Here is a 15,591-nt window from a genome sequence, read left to right as displayed (position 1 = left end):
ATTGTTGTCACGTTATCCATAAATCCTGCCCATGTTCCAATGTATGGCTCAGATGTTCTGTTGCACCTGTATAAAATATAAGTAAACACCCTTGAATGGAATTGGTTAAAATATGCAGCTAAAGAGGGGAACAATTGAGAAACATTCAATTTTGTGTATTCCAAGCAATTCTTATGAGCTGGCCTTTGGCCTTTTTGATCCCATTGTCAAGTAAATTTACTGATTAAAAATAACTTGAACTGGACTCTGATTGGTGCAGTTCTTGAATAGAGGAGTTTAGCTTAATGTATACTTGGCCCAGTGTTTTCTAAATCTGGTTACTAACTTGTGGAAATCCTATCTGGTCCAAAACAACCAGGTATATTATGAAAAATTAGTTGCAAGCTTCACCGTAAAATCTAATGCATCCAGCTCTTGGTAAATGTGCATACTGGCTGTACTTTTTGTTGTTGAATAACTACCCTATATCTGTTTCCTATTCCATCCAGGCACGGTTATCATATCTTTCAGCCGTCAGTTATATCGTTTGTAAACCATCTAAAGAGCCATTGTTGTTCCTCTGGAAGAGAAGAGAGATGGTTCATTATTAATTAGATGGGCTTTGAAGTAGGTCTGATTGATTTGTCCATCTGCAATTTGGAAAAAAAAGTCCTTTGTGTATTACAAAGTTCAGAGCACAGATCAGTGACTAAATACTTCATGGATTTTTCAGTTTTGATGCTTCATTGCAAGGTGCCATGTGCATACCGACCTGACCAGCGCGAACAGCTCAGAATTTTTACCGCATAATAATGTTTGTTTTCACTTTTATGTCTGAAAGACTGCTAAACTTGAATGCTGCCTCACTCACTTTGTGATTTTCCTGGGGAAAATGTTTTCATGATGTAACCCTGCGAAAGAATTAGGAATGCAGAAATAGGTTAGAAGTGGCAGGTGAAACCTTTGAGGGAGGCTGAAATAAACCAAAAATGAATAAGACTGGAGAAGAATGAGAAGGCGTCAATAATTACTTCTTAGTCTTCGGTTGGGCAAGTCTGGACCTTAAGGCCAGCAAGCATTTGTACGTAACCGCCGTTGGTTTTCAGGAAATACATGGAAACAAATGTAACACACTTTAGCTCCCGACCTTGATGTCTATACAGAGTAGTAAAGGATTTGAGGAGTATAAAGATATAGCCAGCACACGTGACGATACATGATCGCGCAAGTTCATGAGAGCGACACAGGATTTTGTCAACATTGTCAGGGAACCCCTTTTATTGTTTTTAACAAGGGTTTTGCAAACAATTTTGTTTACTGAGAAAAACAGCCGGTCAATCTCAGAGGCGGAAAAAAAATCAGATTGATTCAATCAGATTTTTTTTGACTGCCTGTTTTCCCAGCCAATGAATCACTGCACCACCTAGCTAGTGGTCGTTTCTTTTAACCATATAATTACAATCAATAATATATGTTTGCATGAACAGTTTAGAATATTACAAAGTAAACGTTGGTCTCTGTGTTATAACTAAGGTGTACTATATATATATATATATATATATATATATATATATATATATATATATATATATACTGTATATATAGTATATCCCATTTCTCCATGCACGTGTAAAGTGATCTGTGCTTTGTCCGTGTGTAACAGGTGAGTAATGCGCACGTATTTAAGGATTTGTATTCGTGTGAGTCGTTGTGTGTGTGTGATTCTATTTTGTACTCGTAATTTCTTTATATTTGTGTTTACATTTGAGCGCACAGTTACAAATACCCAAAGTTACGCACAGAATGCTTTAAAGGGTTCTCAAATCATGTTTTACACATACAAGTACCCAAATATACACACCAACAGGTTTACACAGCTTACAAATCTATTATTACAGACACACGCCTATATTGAGTCTGTTTTCTCTCCATAACAATGTCTGTGTTTGCATGTGGAGTCACACTGGTTGAGCCTGCTGGTTGTGTCAACCTACCTCATTAGCTGATTGGGTGGAATCAACAGTCTGATCAAGCTAACTGTAACTTAACATTGAAAATATTAATTTTATAACATCTAGTAACTATTGAGCATAGAAATACTAGTCAAGTGAGGGTCTTTTTTTGCAAAATGGGAGCAAATTCTTGCATTTGTGATAAGAGGCTATTCTGTTGTCGGCATCAAGGTATGCCAATATTACAAAAAACGTTTGAAAATTGTAAAACATTTAGATCATACTTGAAAAAAAGATTAATAGTTTTGTTAATGAGTTACCAGAGAATGATAACATTTGCAACCTGTTGATGTACACTGCCAGTCTGCTGGCTAAAAAATTTTTTTTTTTTACATTTGGATTTTTTTTTCTGGTGCCAGAGAGTTACAGATGTGGATGGTGTGGAAGCTAAAGGGACACCATTCATCAACTGCAGCAAATTGATCAGTTTTAAATAAATTGGAAAAATGTATGCTAATTACCTTGTTCTTGTAACCTGGAATTCTTTGGGTAAACAGTGTTTCTGATGTCAGGACCAGCATTTGGAAATTTTAGCTAATGATCTCGCACAGAGAAAATGTGCATAAAAACGAGGGCAGACAAGCTATGTGCCTTAAACCGGAATCGCGTGCATCACTGCTACATGTTCAGATGGACGTGTCTAGAAGTTATCTAAAACGAAGAAACTGGAGAAGAAATTGAGCTAATCTGCAAACAAGCTATGAAGGTATATGCAGTAGTTTGGTGCTCTTTTTGTAGATACAATATTAATTACAACATGATCTGAACTTTTGGGGGCCCATTAAGGTCCAGTGCCCTGGGCCCCAATGACACCGACCTACCTACCTGTAGAGTAGTTACTGTGTGCCTAACAAGGTTGCCCTGACCTTCCATGGCAACTTACCGTGTTGAAACTCGGAGCAATGTTCCTTTAATTCTGTTATCCAGCTGAATGCGTCCCCACTTCCCCGAGGAAACCGAGAGAGTTAATCAAATCAGCAGCAGCAGCAGCAGCAGCAGCAATCTCTCAGTGATTAATTCTATCAAACCAAGCTCGCCTCTCAAAATAATACCTTGTTAATTTAACGACGCACAATGAAGGAGTGATACCTGACTGACGAGCTGCCGTCATTCGTGTTGACAGCGGCGGCTTGTTAATAAATGCCATCTTGTGTGTGTGTGTGTGTGTGTGTGTGTGTGTGTGTGTGTGTGTGTGTGTGTGTGTGTGTGTGTGTGTGTGTGTGTGTGTGTGTGTGCCATATCTGCCTCGCAGAGCAGATATGAGGGGAGCTGTGGGCTGCCTGCCTGGCTGCAGTTGATGAAATCAGAGGGGACCGAGCCTTCCTGACGACACTGCGCGAAACAACAGCTCCTCCTGATGCAGCTGCTGGAGCTTCTAAATATTTGATTCCCCGAAAAAGGGAAACATCTTTTACTGTCTCGCAAGCAGGCCGGATCGACTGAAATGGTGCATATTTCCCCGCGTATCGTGGCCATTCCACGCAGCACGCATAAATGCAGCCCCGGATGACGGGGGATTATGTCACCTTGCTGGCTTCTTATTTTGCGCGCATGTTTATTTACAAGAGAACACTTGCTGACAGAGAGGGAGATCTGTGCAGGAACGACGCGAGTGGTGTTTATTTCCACGCATCCCCTCCTGCACAAACGCACATCGGTGCACCGTGTACTCGCGCACGCGCGCGTGTGTGTATGCGTCTCCCCTTCTTTGCCTCAACGCATCTGACAGCGTCCCTCCCTCTTTCTCTCTCCCCCTCCCTCGCTCCCTCCCTCATTAGGCGTTACACCGGCAAAACACCGACCCACTCCCTCGCCGTCTAACCGGGAAATAAACCCAGAGCGGCGGCAGCAGCAGGACTGAACTCCCCGCGGTGCGCACCATCCATGGTCCTCCCTCGGATGCCTGTCTGACAGGAGGGTACGTTGGCATATGCCCGTTTTCTTTTCCCTGACAGCTTTCTGGTTGCGCTGTAAGCACGGTGTTTGGTTTCATTACATGCCAGTGTTTATGTTACTGTTTTTTCTTTTTTTTTCTATGCGTAATTCGCTCCTGCTCGCGTTTTTTGTCAGCGTGTGCTGCGGTGAAAGACAAATTTGTTCGAGCTGAGCCTGCTCCACACACCGGATCATTTTCTAACACGCATGGACTTTACCCTGCGCTCCATGCCGGAGGGCAATGAAGACAAAAAACACACAAATCCTGAGAATGAAGCAGGAGCAAGTTGTTGCGTCGCTCTTGCGCCTACTGGCCCTGTCAGCTTCTAGACTACATTGCCACCAGGCAGGCAGCGATAAACACTCCTTCCCAGTGTTCCTCCTTCGCTGTGTGAAAAACGAGCTACTTTAAAGCTCTCAAACATACCATAACATTTGTTGTTAAAGCTGCTGCCGTGAAGGCTTCAGAGATCAGCTGCTCTGCTCATGGCCCAGCCCGTCAGGGCGAACTGGATCTGCTTTTGGATTAGTCAGACTATTCTCAAACACACCCATTACTAATAATGCAACAGCCTTACCGTGCACATCTGCAAGACCTTTCCAAAGAACTCATCAGTTAACTTTTTCACTTTGTAGTTCCACCCTCTGCTGCAATTTCAGCTGCAGGTTTTGGGGGCTGTGTTTCTACCTGCTTTGCGCAGCTTGAGACTGAAATTTCCCCCCATTCTTCAAAGTTCAAATACCTGAAGTTAAATCAGATTAGGAGAGCATTAGCATGTAAGGTTTTGCCACATAAGTCTGGGCTTTGACTGGGCCATTCTAGCCCATGGAAATGCTTCGCTCTAAACTATTCAATTGTTGCTCTGGTTGTATGTTTAGGGTCATTGTCCTGCTGGAAGATTAACCTCTGCTCCAGTTTAAGGTGTTTAACTGCTTCAAACATCCCCCCCCCATGTGTTTAATTTCATCTTCCTCCCCCTCAACTCTGATTAGCTTTAGTCTCACTGTTCAAGAAAAGAACATTCCCCACAGCATGAAGCTGCCAACACCATGTATCACTGTTTAGATGGCGAGTTCAGGATGTTAGCTTTCCGCCATACATGCCATTTAGCATCTTGGTCAAATCATTCCAATTTGGTCTCATCTGACCAGAATACCTTTTTTTGGTACCCTACACTGCTTGGGAAGAACTGAAAATAGGACTTCCAATGGCTTTCTTTCAATAATGGCTTTCTCCTTATAACTTTTGCATTAAGGCCAGGTTTGTTGAGTGTGCAACTGATGGTTTGTCTCAGACAGGTTCTCTGATTAATCAGAGAGGATGATATTCTTCTTAGGGTGTCATACTCTTTCTGTTTTCCTATAGATTAATCAGAACGCTGTGAAATGTTCAAAACTTTGGATATTGTGTTATAACCCAACCTTACTTTCAACCTTTAAACCACTTTATCCCTGGTCTGTTTGCTGTGTTTCTTGGTCTTTATGTTGTTAAGTTGACTTCTGAATGGATTGTACTGGACGTTATTTTGGTTTTAAAATGTTTCTTGCACTCCACGGGTGTGCAGTGCTTTCTGTTGGTTTGTCACACAAAATCCCAATAAAATAGACAGTAATGTGTGGTTGTGACTTATTAAAATGGGAAGAAGTTCAAGAGGTATGGAACCCTTTGAAAAAAACCTTGCAGTGAGGATGTCGGTGGTTCAAACAGTGTTGCCCATGTCACATCCTTCCATAAAAAAGCTGCACAATAGGGTTAATTTTTGGCTTCAAAAACAAAGAGTAACTAAACGTTCCCTCAGCTCCCAGTGAATGAATCTGTCAGTGGAGTGTTCACTGTGCAAAAGACCGACTTCAGTGAACAAATCTGTCTGCAGAGGTGGAGCATGCTTAGGCAACTCCTGGTAGGCTTCACAATTACACCTCTGGCTGTCACAGCCTGTGTAGAAATATTTTTGGCCTACTCTAGGAGATCCAAAGTAGCTGTAAGAAGCTTTTTTTAATCTTAAAATTGTCATGTATATTAAGTCATTGACCATTTATTAATATTTGAGAATACTACGAAATCCCATCTCTAATTGCCGTTGTTAAAGCTGTCGCTGCCAGAGGCAGAAATTTCTGAATGACACGTCAGTACGTGACTGAACTGAACTGTAATCAAATGCGAAATGCATTGAAATTACTTTGATCTTGCAGACCGTTGTAGATGTCTACGGTTCTAATATCTAAATGTTTTCCGTTTAAACAAGCATTTCTGCCTAAGCCTTTAAACAGGGGAACTGGGATGTAGTTGTTGTTTATTGGAGCAAGACATGAAAAGACTCAGAAGTGACATTTTTGTGCACCTAGATAAGAAGTAATTCAGTATTAGATGTCTTGAAGAACCCACGTTTCACATCAGTGGTTATCTAAGTGTTCTTCATGACATCCGCTGTCTTGTAAGTGGAAGCAAACACCCACTTGTAAAGTTCCCCCTAGACCGTCGTCCATGGATACACAGGAAAACCGACTTCTGATGTAAACTCCGCAAAAAATGGGATCAAGAGACCAAACAAATATAAAAAAGAACAATCTAATGAAATAGATAATTAGTGTGAAGGATATTTTTAATAAGTTAGGATTTGGTCATCCAAATGGACTTAATTCTGCAAAGAGCATAGAAGAAACCTGCACAAATAAGAACAAGCTAAATTGTATCCGAATCAGACAAACTGAGCAGCCTTTGTGATATGAAAATTTCCTTGAGTGGAAAACCAACTGTTTAAAAACACCAAGAGAGAGAGGAAGTACATTGTTTTGCTTTACTTCATATTTAGCTGCATCACATTCTGCAGTTTTTTATCTTAACCAGGAGATGTGACTACTTTATGGTATTAGCTCTGCAGATACAGAAAGCCCAAAATTCACTTAGATACGTTTGTAAAACCATTATAAATTCTCCGTTATACTTTAAAGTGGGTATTGAACATTTTCAATCATATTACATGTTTTTTTGGGGTGATGGGATTGAAATATGCTTTTAAAAACAGACCTCTTATCACTCCTCTAGTTTTTATTTTTGTTGTTGTTGAAGACGCTGTTCACATAGGGCTGGTTGCACATGTTGTCACAAAAATTGCAATATACATAAACAGGTGTTGTGATGGCTATTTTGTCTTGCACTTTGCAAGAATGAGTATTTTTAAAGGCTCAGATAGCTCTTTTTTCTATTTTGATCTTTGTGACCAAAATGACACGGGGAACTACCTGGCATTCTGCATAAACTTGGTAATAGACTTTTATATAATCATCTTTATCACTTAAAATCTGTTCTACAGGGAGATTATAGGGAAATAATAAAATAGGGCCTGAAACTGAGCTCTGAGGTACCTCGCATCACGGACTTGTAGCCTTCGACATAATCTGATTCTCACAAACATTGAGTCTCTCTTTTAAAAAAATATGATAAGATGCCACAGAAGCGTCCCTTAGACTGTGGACAGTTTGGAGTCGAGTGCTAATGTTTGCGCTTTGAACATTGATCAAGTGTTTTGACTTCTAAAAACGATATATATCTGAATGTTTTAATGGTCCAGGTTGTTGTTTTAGTAAAATGAATAATGTGCTTCCTTTAGTCAAAGGCTCCTTTGATACTTGACAGTGTTGAATTTTGAGTGAAAAGGAAATGTGGTTATATGGTCTGTGGTTTTATAATGCTGGAATGGTTAGTCATAATAGGTACAGCAGGTACGTCTTTGTTAAACTGCTGCTGTTGCCCTCTGGTAAGGCCAAACAAAGGCATATTAGCATTGGTTTTCTTCCATACTACAAAGCAGCTTTGCAGAATTAGCTGTTTGACATTGTCATTATTGTTCATCGTGGTACTACACCTCCTGCTCCAGCCCTGTGACTACATGTACTTCAGTTTCATAAGTGTTGCTTTGGTTTTACTTCTGTTCTACCTTGATATTAGTCCTTAGTGAAGGCTCATAAGTCCTGTCTCGAAGGGCACTGTATCAAAAGACCAGTAAGCTTAGGGAATATCAAAAACTTGTTTTAAAGTCCAAATACATTAAGGTGTTGAATTGGACAGCTCTAGTTGAAGTATGACTTATCTGATGTCCCGAATACAGGATCTGCTCATTTCAGAAGTTTCTTTGTCTTCGTCAGTCTAGCCCTTTGGCAGTCCTTGCACTAATTTGGTACCTTCCCACTTCCTACTTTTGGACCTGTTTTGTACAGTAGAGCCGGTTCTTTTATGAGGACCAGACTTTCAGATGAGGCACCAGACTAGGTTAAAGAATTACTGTAGTTGAGTGCTCTAGTTAAATGAATTCAACAAGTTCTTCTAGCTTCAGCTGTCTGAACATACCACAGCTTTGCACACGTTAGGATGTATTTCCGTTTCCGTGTGCTCTTCATCTTTACCATAAATACAAAGTCATGGAAGTCACCAAAAGAATTTAAGAATAAGAATACTCTTGACTAGTTTGTCTTCTAGAAAAAATGGTTTCTTTTTAAAACTTGTGGCTGTTCCTTCTAACATATGGCTCCAAATGGCATACACATGAAAGAGGAGTATAACAAGGTACAGAAAAGACAGAAAAATCTACAATAACAGGTAAACATGTATTAAAGTCATCAGCTTAATATTTCAGTATTTTCTGAAATTATGGAAATAAATAGTAATAAAAACATTCAAATGTCCCATATAATTAAATTGAATTGTCTACTTATTAAACCTTTCTGTTACACTTTATTTGCCACTGTCTCACCCGAATTTCCCCATTATGGGATAATAAAGGAATTCTTATCATATAATAGCTTATCTTATCTTGTCTTGTCTTATCTTATTTCCATTTGTTTTAGTTCTAACTTCTGTTTTGGGCCACAATAGTATCTACATGCAAGAGATATGACTGAAATCTTGTAGGTACATTTTATTTATTGGAGAAGTGTAACTACATATTAACAGTACATTATAGAAAATTACTTTAAGTCGTAATTTGTCCAAGTACGTGTGAAAAGTCCTTCTGACGATTGACGAACAGTTGGCCTGCAGCGCAGAATGTGATTCCATTATGTACCGAAAAGGTAAGGTACAAATGGTGAGCCCAATCACCAGCAGCGCTGGTCTATTCGAGAGAACAATAGAGACTAGGTCACTGCAATGTTCTGAGCTCCCCCTGCTGTCATACAGGTGGGCTTATAATTCTTAGTCATCCTCTTCCTCCAGACTCTGCTGAAACCGTAAGCCTCAGCTGGCAGCACGGCTTTCACATCTCATCCATATTAGCCAGATAGCTATGATTTCATCTTTGCAGCAAACTTTCACGACGATCGCGTCCTTCAAAGTGAGTCAAACTTAAAGACTGTCCACATTTCTCCTCATGTAGATCACACGGGGAGTAAAGTCTCGCTCCTGGTGAGTTCATGTCACTTTTTTTGTGTATTAACTTCCGATGCCGGAGGCTTCTGTTGGGATTTTGCAGCTCAGCATGCTGCCTACCGACATTTGCAATTCAAATGAGCACGTATGAAGCATCTGAAGCGGCCCTCCTCTTCTCCCGCGCTGTTTGGAGGCAATCATTCCCTGCACTTGCAAGTTAACTCAACCATTTCATATTTCAGCTTTACATCGGTGTTGGCGGAAAAAAAGGCAGCTGGTGCTCACCTGTCAGAGTCACAGGGGCAGAATAAAGGGGCCCTTTTTTCTTGATTTGTAGTGGATTTTGTATATGCCGTGTCATTTAGCGCAGGCTTAAAAAGCTGCATAATGATGTGGGGTCTCTGAGATCTGACCCGCGATGTCGACAGCGGGCTCTGTGTGTCCCTGTGTACGCGTCCTGTGCTGGCCTGTCATTGGTCTTGGCCCGGTTGAACGTTATGTGACCCGTCATGATTTGGTTGCTTGGTGAGTGCAGTCACGTCTCTTCCTGTCTGCTAAACTCCAGTGGCCGGTCACACACAGGCACACATCTGTGTCCTCCATACTTGCGAGGACTTTCTAAATCAACGCCTCATGCTTCTCAGATAAATGCATCGCACCTTGTCTGTAGACACAAGCCTTGATAGAGGTACATAATTTCATCTGCTGCTCGCCGTACCCTGCTCCTGGAATGGAATAAAGCAGGACTCATCAGAGCACATTATTTTTTTTTTACCTCTTTCTCTAAGGAGCAATCTTTATGCCCATGGAAAATTGAATCTCGTGTTTCTGAATATCCTCAGTGATAAGTGGTCTTCATAAGGCAGTTGTGTCGTCCAATTACCTTGAGTACACTTATAGTGAGAGTGGAACTCTTCATACTTTTTATTATTAAACCTTGCTGAGTATTACAGCCATGTTCTTTCAGTATGACTTCATGCAACTTCATTAGAGTGTTTTTTTTCAGAGCACATTCCTTGAAGATGTTGGATACTCTACTTTCAGATCAAAAAAAAAAGAAGTGGTAGGAATCTCCTTAGTAATTTGTTTGGCTTGACGCAGGCCCCGTATTTGACTTGATGCTGTACAGTGTATTGATTTTGCAATCGTCCTCACAGCATCAGTTTTTTGCATTACTAATATTACAAAGAACCCTTCGGACTTGTTGTGATACATGTTATATATCAAGCGCCGTGGTTTTTCTCTTTGTACTCCGATAATGCCTTTGGTAGGGGTGGAACAACTTCTCCAGCTCAACAGGGAATAAACGAGGCGTCACAAATAGTTTTAGAAAATCGGAAACAGAATTTTATCACTCATTCCTGATTTAACTTGCCCATACATTGCAGTCTTTATATTAGTCTAATGCCGAGTTATGCCTATGATTTCCTACGCAGAAGCTGTTTGGCAGAGTCTGGTTCATTTTGCACATATTTTAGGGTGTCTTAGGGATGCTTGCACAGAGCAGAGCAATAGCGCAGGTATTCGTGTTGGCAGTGTGGCGTAGTAAAGCTCGCGTGTGATCAGAGAAAAGAAAAAAGAAGAATAGGACTGCAAAATTGCTGGAACCTCTCCATCCACATCCTGGAATGTATTTATTTGACACACAGAGCAGCACCTCCGTCTAGTCTACAACTGTACGTTGTCTTCTTTTTAGGTCTCTTTCCAAGAATGAACATTATCGAGATTTCCTCTGCTGTTGCCATGTTTGCTGTTATCTAAAACTCTACTCTGAATTTTGAAGCTAATTCAGAACTGCCCAATGGTGGCTACATTACCTTACAATCCTGCCAACTTAATGAATGCGTTGAAACCGTGAGGTCCGTGATGCTAGAAATGGAGGGACCTATTTAGGCGCTCATAGGAAGCATAAATGAGCCCTAACGCTCCAGAAATAGTACTTCAGATATGTTTCTCAAAAACAACACCATCTACACTATCTGTAGGATCCCAGACAAAAGTAACACGTCTCTCCAGGAGGTGACAATATGGTCAATATTAATCAAAACAAAATAAAAAAAAAGGTCCAGAGTAAAGGGGCTTTGCAACAGTATGTGCACAGACTTCCTGTCTTCCACTCTAAAGGACATACAGAACAGAGCAATAGCCAAACAACAGTAAAAGAGTGAGTTCAGTTTTATAGCTGTGGCAAAACCTGGCAGTCAGAAAGAAAGAAATCTTTATTTGTCATTGCCATTGTACATTCCAGTTTGTATTTAATCCATCCCTTACGGAGCAGTGGGCAGCTTTACAGCACCTGGGGAGCGATCTGGGGCTAAGGGTCTTTCTCAGGGACCCATAGTGGCAGTCTGTGGGGTTCAAACTGAGTACTTGCAGCCTTCTCAGAACGCAAACATGCTGCTTTAACCACTAGGCCACCACTCCCCCAGAGATAGGATGAACCGTTTTATAGTTTAGCTGCCTGAATTAATAATCAGGAAAAGTGATGAGGAATTACAAAGGGAAGAGTTGTTCGTCTGGTGTGGTAGTAGGACTTGATGAGGAGTATAAACCTAATACGTTATACAGAGTAGATATGAGTTGTACATTGATTTTCGCAACTTAAACTGCTTGAATCATCTTGTCTAACGTACACAAATTTGCCTAATAATCTAAACAGTAACTGTCAGTTTCATTGTTTTAGGGAGGCCTGGTTCACGTCAAAGTGTAGCTTACAGATGGGTGGTAGATTTCCATAGTAAGAGCTAGTGGCTGGTTTTTTGCCTTCCACTAGTTTGATAAAGAAAGAAAATGATTGCCTTGCTGGTGATAATAAATAGTTTTCTCTCTTTTCTTATCTACCTAGATGTACACCGGTTGTGTTGTTCGCAGACAACACCATCGTTCTCCATATTGACGTATGAAATATTTGGGAGCCTAAAAACTCGCTGGCCTCTGGTTTGGGATTAGTCCATCGATTACATTTCATATTGTATTTCTGAAAACCGCTCGTGTTTTTTCTGGATAACAGTTTATGCTTTCTCTAATTACAAGGCATTTGTCACCATGGTTACGCAGTTTGCCTTCCTAGATGGCCAGCAGGTGCTTTTTGTAACAGTCTCCTATAGCTAAAACAGTACTGGGCAAAAAAAAAAAAAACAAAAAAAAGTTTTGTTGTTCGTATTTATTATTTATGGGTGTGAGGTAGGGCCTTGTCTTCACTCCAAACATTTCATACACAAACACTGTTTACTCGGTGTGTAACAAGGGATCTGGACACCTGATAGGAGATGAGTTGCCGTGTGGTATTGATTGTTGACTGACAAAGCTGTAATTTTAGTACTACACTGAAGTACTACGCTGCATCTGGGTGTTTGTTTGCCACATGTGGCCTTCTGTTTTACACACTCCCAGCATTACAGCGTTGCTGTCCTTGAGTCTGACAGTCTAATCACAGGGGTGGCGTGCTTTTGTTGTAAGGCAGCTGAATTAACGCTCATAATAATGCAGCCTCCACTGCAGATGTGTCAAAACCGTTTTCCAGGGCAGCCTACAACATTATTTAGCTTGAATGGAGTGTCAGGGAGTTGCCTACAGCTGTGATCACAGTTCTTTGGTCTGTCCAACTCTTTCTACTGAGGATCCTTTCCCAGAGTCATCGTATTCTAGTTGTCTGTCTAATCAGGGGCTGTATATATATATATATATATATATATATATATATATATATATATATATATATATATATATATATATATATATATATATATATATATATATAATATATATATTGCTTTTGATTTACTCTCATACAGCTTTGGGGAATGTATTGCCTCCCTCAGATTGCATCATTCGGTTTTCCAAGGGATGGCATAATAGAGAAGGGGAACCTATTTCATACCCTGAGACAGTTTTATTTGACCATCCTATTTTCAGCCGTCGCTCATACGGCTGCTCAGCGTTGATGAGAAGCATCGCACTGTCCTTCTGAAGGAGAAGCAGTGAGCTTTAAACCCGAGCAGCAGTGGCTCTGCCCACCTCAGCCCCATGACTGCCGTGAGTCAGCAGGCTCGTGTCGTCCCCCCCCCCCCCCCACCCCTTTCTCTCCTTCTCTGCATAACCACACTTGTCTCCTTCATCACACCAGCCCTCATTGAACAAATCCCCTGCCTCTCCTGGAGAAGACTCACCATGTTGTTTTTGACTTTGATCTTGAGCATTGATGCCCAAAACAGTGTGCAATAAAGCCTCCCTGTTGCAGAACAGAATGTATATTTTGAGCAAGCTTTGTGTGTGACGGTATAGAGAACATTTGCCCGTTTTTTTTTTTTTCAGGCTGTTTATTCAGCCTTTTGAAAACTCTGCTCCGGAAATATCTTTCTCCAGCTACTCTGCTTTGCCATGGTTCGACAAACTGCACCAGCAGCCATTGTTTTCCTTTGGCTACTTCACACTGGTAGTCATTAATTAAAGCCTTGGCATCCAGCAGTTGTGGAGAAGGACTAATTCCACTGTCTGCCTGTGTTCATTTCTCTCATTATTAAGATGTGTGATTTCCCAAGGTTTGCACTGGTAAACAGAGGAAAACCGCGGTGCCTTGTAAAAGTATTGATACCCCTTAAATGTTGTCAACTTTCTTGTAAATGTTCACAAACTTCACTGTGGTTTATCGATAAATAACATCGAATTTCAACAAATAAAAATCTAAAAAGTGTGGCATGCATTTGTATTTAGCTCCATTGAGTTACTTCTTTGTAGAATGACTGAGCCCTGCGAATTCACCTAGCAGAGGCCACCGATTGTCAATAGGACTTAAATCTGGACTTGGACTGGACCAGTCGAACACATGGTTATTCTTGGGAACAATTCCATTGTAGCAATGTCTGCAAGCTGTCGTCCTGTGGAAAGGCAAACCTCTGCCCCCATCCCCCCAGTGAAGTTGTGGGCAGCTGCTTACATGCTGCTAACATGCAGGATGTATGGAAATTCGTTCCATACATCTTGTCTAATTTCCCCGTCTCTGCTGAAAAAAAGTCCTCTCACAGCATCTTGCTGCCATCACCATGTTTCACAGTGGGGATAGTTTGTTGAGGGTGCACTGTAACACATTCATGGCCATATGCATGGAAGCCAAACCACCAGAGCACCTACTTTCACACATTTGCTGTGCCTCCCACATGCTTGTGACAAATGGAAGTTCTTTAGGCTTTCTACTTTGAACCTTTCCAACTTCCAAGAAAGCTAGACATGTGGCGTACACAACTTATTGTTAGCAGGTCCTCCCACTTGAGCTCTGGATCTCTGCAGCTCCTCCAGATTTGACAACCTCTTCCTGGCTGGTTCTCTGATTAATGCCCTCCTCCTTTCAGTCTGGCCATATCTTGGTAGGTAGTTGTGTTGGTTCATCTCATAAAATCCACAAAACATGCACCGAAGTTGGTGGTTTTAATGTGGCAACATCATAAAAAGCTCAAGGGGTGTGAGTACTTTCCTAAGGCGCTGTATATAAAAGCTTTTGGTCGAATTTAGATTCAGTGAAATATACAACCTGCTGGCTCTCGGTGTATTCCAGTCCATTAGCATAAAAACAATGTTTTGTTTGGGATGATTAAATTGCTGGTTGCAGGTAAAGGACAGCTAAATTAAGCCCATGGCAGCCAGTCTGAGATTAAAATCTGTTGTTGCCTCTTTGTGCTTCACAAAGTATAAAGCTCATCTAAGGACTGTGGGTTTGCTCTGACCTCTACATTATGTTTCACTGGTAATTATGCCGAATGATGATTGCACACCAAATGCCCAGTGAGGCAGGTGCGTGTAGTCTGCATGCAGGCTGTGTTGCTGTTACTGCTCTATTCCTCTCACTGATGTGTGTTGTTCTTGCTCAGGGGTCATGTCGCCCGTGCTTCTGACAGTCCCCCCCCCCCCCTCCCCCCACCAGAAAACTTCTGTGCTTTTCAGATGGTTGTGTGGCTTCCAAACTGGACCAGCAGGTTGCGATGCACGTCCAGGCGAAGCCGCAGCCACTGCTTGTTCGGAGCAGCAACTGTGCACTCACGATTAGAGTCTGTGTTTGCTGTTCTTGGTTCTGATCCGTGGGCGCGCTCGGCAAACATTGTGTGTGTTTTCTGTGTGGTTAGAGTCTTTTGTTGCTCCGCCTCGCTGTTGTTGCTGTGTTTGCAGCCTCGTGGAGGATCAACTGTACTGTGTGCTCACCCAGTGTTGGAAAGCTTACAGGTTTTGCGCTTCCGTCTACGAACTTATTCTCAGGGAGAAAACACTATCGTCTCTGTGTGGGTTCTAATTTAGTTGCTTTCATTATAT

General features: G+C 41.4%; 1 protein-coding gene across 9 annotated transcripts in view; it reads left to right on the top strand.

Moving 5' to 3' along the window:
• The first annotated feature begins 3,290 nt into the window (after nucleotides 1–3,290).
• LOC105934533 (band 4.1-like protein 1) overlaps nucleotides 3,291–15,591 on the top strand; it is a 133,367-nt gene continuing 121,066 nt past the window's right edge. For 4 of the 9 annotated variants that reach the window (XM_012874593.3, XM_012874600.3, XM_021322654.2 and 1 more), the window contains exon 1: nucleotides 3,666–3,909. The gene's annotated coding sequence lies outside the window, so the exon portion shown is untranslated. Of the gene's footprint in view, nucleotides 3,439–3,664; nucleotides 3,910–15,591 lie in introns of those variants that run through there. The other 5 variants (XM_021322669.2, XM_012874616.3, XM_036151197.1 and 2 more) reach the window with 4 other exon arrangements.

The sequence above is a fragment of the Fundulus heteroclitus genome, chromosome 20 (genome assembly GCF_011125445.2).
Source record: "Fundulus heteroclitus isolate FHET01 chromosome 20, MU-UCD_Fhet_4.1, whole genome shotgun sequence".
NCBI classification, from domain to species: Eukaryota; Metazoa; Chordata; class Actinopteri; order Cyprinodontiformes; family Fundulidae; genus Fundulus; species Fundulus heteroclitus.
This window is presented reverse-complemented; position numbering and strand designations above follow the sequence as displayed.